General features: G+C 44.6%; 1 pseudogene; it reads left to right on the forward strand.

The window, feature by feature from the left end:
* The first annotated feature begins 546 nt into the window (after positions 1-546).
* On the forward strand, positions 547-1066 carry LOC129622515 (40S ribosomal protein S23-like; annotated as a pseudogene).
* Positions 1067-5367: the final 4301 nt, after the last annotated feature.

The following is a 5367-nucleotide window of genomic DNA, read 5'->3' on the forward strand; positions in this document are numbered from 1 at the left end:
TACCCACTTTAGGGAAGATCAAGTCAGAAAAGGGGCAATAAATGACTTGGGAGCTTTGGTCAGGGAAGCAGGGAACCTGGAAAGTCACAAGAATTATTCCAGACCTGGAAACCCTAGCTTCTCTGAAATCCCCTATCTTCATACTGGCTGAGTATTTTAGACATTCTTCAAAGAGGAATAAAAGTCATTAATTCATACTAACATGAACTGACTAGCATCTAGGCATCTCCCAAGAGGCTGGGTTATAGAGGGGTCTCCACGAATGCCTCCTGTCCTACATGGGGGAGGGTGTCTACAATCCCGAGAGCCTCAGAAGGTGCTTTATCCACGCTTGATCTTCTACATCCTGTGAAGCAGTTTAGGAAAGAAGTGTCATCTCCACCCTCTCCAATGAGGTCCTAATCCCCTCTTTATCAATTTGCTGAAATCAAATGTGACAGAATTGGGAATTCCCAGGTGGCCCAGTGGTTAACACTTGGTGTTCCCACTCTTGAGGTCCAGGGTTTGATCCCTGGTTGGGGAAAATAAGATCCCACAAATTCTCGTCTTTCGCTCAGGCCCGTGGCACCGGCAGGATGGGCAAGTGTCGCGGTCTTCGTACTGCCAGGAAGCTCCGTAGCCACCAACGAGACCAGAAGTGGCATGATAAGCAGTACAAGAAAGCCCATCTGGGCACAGCCCTGAAGGCCAACCCTTTTGGCGGTGCTTCTCACACCAAGGGAATTGTGCTGGAAAAAGTAGGAGTTGAAGCCCAACAGCCAAATTCTGCCATCAGGAAGTGTGTCAGGGTTCAGCTAATCAAGAATGGCAAAAAAAATCACTGCTTTTGTACCCAATGATGGTTGCTTGAATTTTATTGAGGAAAATGATGAAGTTCTGGTTGCTGGATTTGGTCACAAAGGTCATGCTGTTGGTGACATTCCTGGAGTCCGCTTTAAGGTTGTCAAAGTAGCCAATATCTCTCTCTTGGCTTTATACAAAGGCAAGAAGGAAAGACCAAGATCATAAATTTTGATGATGAAAGCATTATAGTAATAAATTTTCCTATACCAAAAAAAAAAAAAAAGGATCCCACAAATTCTCAAAGCTGCTCAGCATGTCCAAAATAATAATAATAATCAAGTCAGAATTAGGGGCTTCCCAGGTAGCATAGTGGTAAAGAATCCGCCTGCCAATGTAGGAGATGCAAGAGGCATGAGTTCAATCACTAAGTTGGGAAGACCCCTGGAGAAGGAAATGGCAACCCACTCCAGTATTCTCACCAGGAGAATCTCATGGACAGAGGAGCTGGGTGAGCTATAGTCCATGGGGTGGCAAAGAATCAGACACCAGACATGACTGAGCATGCACATGCATGTGCACACACATACACACACACACAACAGAATTAATGATGCATCACTTAAACAAGAGACAGCGCATTCTTTTTTAAAGAAATACATTTGTCACAATTGAAATACCATGCACATTGATGAAAGAAGGGCCCCAGCCAGTGGTATTCTTGAGAGAGCCCCAGGACCAGGCATTTATTTGCAGCGTTACACAGCATTGATGGTCCAGCCTCCAGAGTACACCAAAATCAGGAACTCAGAGGCCACTACTCAATGGTAGGGCAACCTATGGTTCTCTCTATTTAGCTGTTTGGGTAATTTTTCATTATTTCTATGCAACTGAAGGGCTTCCACTCATGTATAAATCCCCCTAGGTCTGTGATACCTGTGGGTGGACAGTGAAGACAATAACAGGCAGCAGCAACAGTCTGAGCATCCTGCTGTCCCAGTGATCATCACTGAGGAGGCATCTGAAAACCAGGAAGGATCTGGGGGAACCACACAGTGCTTTTCTCTGCCTTTCACCAAGATGACTCCCCAACAGGACTTTACATCAATAATCATTTCCATGTTTAAACCAATGCATAGAAGAAGCAATAGAGCAAACCTTTTACCCTACATGTTTTCAATAGCAAATGTGTGAAGCACTGGAAACAGAGAGTGTTGACTATACCAACAAAACCTAATAAATTCCATTGCCAATCTACAGTTCTGTGTTTGTCAGTTATTGTCCACAATAGTAGGCAATAAATTACACAGCCAGTGTCACAACAAGTTCCCACAAAGAGGGATAGCCACATATTTGAGTTAAAAAAGTACAGGTTTCAAAACCCTAACTACCCTTAGTATTTAGGATTCCCTCATGGGCATTTTTCAAGGAAGCTTTGGTAAACTTCCTTCTTTTCTCTGGACAGGCCAAGTCCTAGAGAGTGATAGCAGGAAGGAAGATTGTATAGAGTGAAATGTGAAATGGTCACTATCATTTTGCTTGTAACTGCAAAGTGAGGACTAAAAGCCCTCTTATCCATATTTGCTTGCAATTTTCTGAGTTTGCTTTAATGGATATGACATTTCATTAATTCTGATTCATTGTATACTCAAGCCAAAACACATGCAGTTTAGTTCCATTTACTGACAGAAAATAGAAGCTGAAAAATTCCAAGTCAGAGCAATAACTGAAGGTGTGTAATTACTCATTACCCAATCAGCTACCAGGTTCAGGGGGCAAGAATGCTTTGGAGATAAATTGCAACTTTTGTGAGTGAATCTGACAGGCTGGGTTAGTAGGTATGTTTCTTTTGATTAATGACACAAGGAAGAAAGGTTTAGAAAAGGTGTTTCTACTGATTCTGCTACTTCTAGGCTGACCCTTAAAATGTTTCCACCAGTTGCTAAGGAAAACATAAATTATAGTGAGCAAAGTGTGAATTTTGTAAAAACATACAAAAATGTTACATCTGTAACTTCTCAGCTCCAATTAAAAAGAAACTCAAGATGATAAGTCTTAGGATATGCCAGAATGGGTCACTTGACAACAGATCTCAACTTTCTCAGAAAATGCACTTACCAAGGTGAAGAAAAAACAAACACAGTTGGAGCTATTCATCATGATCAATTAACATAAGAGCTTGAACACATTTTTGATGCCCTTTAGTATTTTTCCAACAGATTAGACTTCTGGAAGCAGAGCAGGCATTTGCCAGGTTACTCATGAAACAGGTCGAGGAATTGCCAGGTCCTTGCTCTCCATGAGTTTCCTTCTTAGATGCCATGGCCGTATATATACTACACACACACACACACACACACACAGCTAAAGAACAGAATCTGACAGTATCCAGTGAACTGACACAAGGAGGGGCAGATATAGAGAAAAGTCTTCTGATTGGGATTGTTCATTTGGGAAGATTTCACAAAGGTGGTGGGGTGTGCGTGGGGCTTTGAGGATGGGCTGAGATGGGTTCCCATGAGGAACAGTTTAAACAGTATAGTGGCAGAAGTTATCTTTATTTGGGGATTGGGACTTTGGCTAATAAGGTGAGAGTAAGGGATTCTTATTCATAAGGCTCAGATAGGATCCCACTGGGGGTGGAGGGATGGATGGAAGGAGATTCTGAGTGTGCAGACTGTTTGTTTGATAAAAAGTCACACAAGTGCTGACTCCCCATTTGCTACCCTGCATGGCTTCAGAAGCATGTGCCCTGAGCACTCGCCATGAAGATGGGAGTGGAGGGAGAACATGTTTGCGATATTTGGAGGATGATGAGAGCCTGAACTAGAGGGGTGGTAAAGGCAAAAGAGACACAGAAGCAAGAAACAATAAAAAGGAAACTTGTCAGGATCCGGGAACCAGAGAAATGATTCGAGGTGAAAGATGGAGCTAATACAGATGGTTCTGAGTTTTTCAGCCTCACTGGGAAGTCAGGAAAGAGAAGCAGCTTTAAAGGGAGATAATGAATTCTTTGCAGAAAGACGTGCTACAGGGAATGGAAAGTGTGTGGCAGATGTGCAAGCATAAATCTGAAGCTGGAAGCTGTGTGCATGGGACTGGCGCAGAAGTGAGCATCCAGGTCTAGGTCTGGGGTGTTGACAGTGATTAGCTCAGTGAGGTGAAAGCCAAGTCCAGCACTAAGTCCATGTCCCCCAGTTCTACCACTGAAGTGGATCTGACATGTACTCTGCACCCTCGGGAGCTCCTTCCACAACGCTCCCTCACCATGCAGTCCTTACCCTGACCAAACACAGGGCTGGCAACCAGGAAGCCTACCAGCGCTTGTACAGAGATGAGAAGAGCTATTTGTGGAGGGCAAGGGCTTCAGTCCACTCATGCTGCTATAACAAAAATACCGTCAACTGTGTGTCTTACAAACATTTACTTCTCACACTTCTGGAAGCTGGGACGTCTAAAATCATGGTGCCAGCATTTTCAGCGTCTGGTAAGACCCCGCTTCCTCAGTGCTGGCTGTCATCTCACTGTAACCTCTCAAGCCAGAAAGGAGGAGGGAGCTCTCTGGGCTTCTCTTATAAAGGGACTAACCCATTCATGAAAGCTTGGCCCTCAAGACCTAATCACCTCCCAAAGGCCCCACCTCCTAATATCATCACCTTAGAATATAAATTGGTGGAGGGAGGATACAAATACCCAGGCTATGGCAGAGAAAGTCCTATTAATATTCGGTTGTGAAAGTCCAGCAGATGGCCTTCGTGCAGACGTAGACCTAGGAGTTACTACAGTAGATTGTGATAAACTTAATCATGGAATCTGAGAGTCAGAGGACCCTGGGAGAGGATTCAATCGGTGTTTTTAAATCCTTTTAGCCATGGAATCCTTTAAAAAATGAAAACATATACGGAGATGTAAACAGCTAAGCTGTTCCTATTGGGAGCCCAGGAGACACCTTGCAAGAAGCACTGTTCACCAAGTGGGGACTGTGATATAGGGCTGCAGACCCCAGAGCAGGACTGCTGCAGTGCTCTAGGGAGACAGGAAGGGTCCCCAATCCCACTCTGTATAACATCATCCTAGGATGAATATATTGGCTTGGCAAAAAGTTCGTTCAGGTTTTTCCATGAATGAACTGAATGAACTTTTTGGCCAACTCGATACAACAGAATATTGTTGAAAGCCTCCTTAGAAAACCAAATAAAAACATATTCCAGTATCTTTAATGACCACCACAACAACAGCCAAGGAAGAGAGGAAGAGAGGAAGGAAGGAAGGAAGGGGAAAAAGGAAAGAAAGAAAAGGGCTCATCCTCAGGGATGAGGCAGAGGCTGGGAGGACCCGCAGTCACAGGGAAGGTAAGGGCAGGGGCTCTGGGAGGCCAAGCCCACCTCCAGTACCAGACCAGAAGGTGTGGCCAACACTCACGGGATCCTCAGGCTGCCAGAGGGCAGGGGCCAAGCCTCCTCTGGTTCCCTTAACTCCACCAAGTTGTTCTCAGCATTCCACCTCCAATCAGCCTTGGCACATTTCATAGGGGATCCTTCCTGGCAGAATCCCTGCTCCCCAAGTTCACCTCCACAGAGCATCCTG

Source organism: Bubalus kerabau, chromosome 11, assembly GCF_029407905.1.
Source record: "Bubalus kerabau isolate K-KA32 ecotype Philippines breed swamp buffalo chromosome 11, PCC_UOA_SB_1v2, whole genome shotgun sequence".
Taxonomy (NCBI): domain Eukaryota; kingdom Metazoa; phylum Chordata; class Mammalia; order Artiodactyla; family Bovidae; genus Bubalus; species Bubalus kerabau.